Raw genomic sequence first — 1,133 nt, 5'->3', positions numbered from 1 at the left:
CGTCACTGGAGTCTCGGCACCCCCTCCGCCCGACAGAAGATTCGACCACCCCGCTCTGGAATCTCGTGTTATTGCGCCGCGTCTATTCCAATGGAGATGCTCCTTGTGCCTCCCCGATGAATTCCAAAGGATTAATGGCGGATTTTTGGGAGGACGAGACGATTGGATAATCGTGTCATTCGTTACGTATATATATTTGGGTGTCCTCTTTCGATTCTTTAATACCGACCATTCATTCTCAGTGAAATTTACTATGTATAACGTAACGATTAAGTAAATTGTGTGTCGCAAAAAGTGAATGGGGAGGATGGAAGTGTAATAGATATAAAGGGGTGAAAAGCGATCGTACGAGTTGTAATTGTTGCGCGTTTGTTCTAAAGGAGATGCTCTGTTTTCGAAAACTTTAACGATTGGCAGATTTCTTTATAATAAATTTAATAGCGAGAAACTGTAGTCGTGTGATACAGTCACGAGTAACGAATAACAGTCCACTTCGATTAAAATTTCTTTCATCAAACAATTCCTGCTCCTTAATAATATGGATAAATTAAAGGGAAACCACAACTCCATTATCCACAAATGCAAAAAAAAAAAAAGAAAAGAAAAGAGGAAAGAAAGGGAGTTCATAACTCTGATTCGAAATAGGAAACGAACTTAGGAATTAGACGTGTGTATCCCCTTTCCCAAGGCTTCATCCAGAATCACGTACACCGTCCGCCCACGCGGGCGTCCCACGTTTATTCATTTCTCGAAACGATACCGCGTTATTTTTAATTAACACCGTTGGCTCACGCCTACACACACACAAACGCATACACATACAGCCGGACCCAAGGTCTTGTTACTCTGAAAGCGCAGTAGATAAGGACTGTGTATGGGACGGCGGAAACCGACCGGGATATTTAGACCCCGGCTCGAATCGAAAGAGCGAACGGTTAATATCGAGGCATAAAGGGGTATAAAACTCGAGGAGCGGTATATCAATCGACGAGTATGAACGAACAGTTTACAGCGTCGTAATATTTCGTCCAATGGTCCATTAAAGCGATTTTTCTACCCCTTCGAAACGTTGTTTCCACCCCCGTCGCGAAAATTTGTGGAAATCGTTTTCGACGCGTATATATTCGCTCCTT

The sequence above is a fragment of the Apis dorsata genome, unplaced genomic scaffold (genome assembly GCF_000469605.1).
Source record: "Apis dorsata unplaced genomic scaffold, Apis dorsata 1.3 scaffold_59, whole genome shotgun sequence".
NCBI lineage: Eukaryota > Metazoa > Arthropoda > Insecta > Hymenoptera > Apidae > Apis > Apis dorsata.
Note: the sequence above shows the minus strand (reverse complement) of the source record.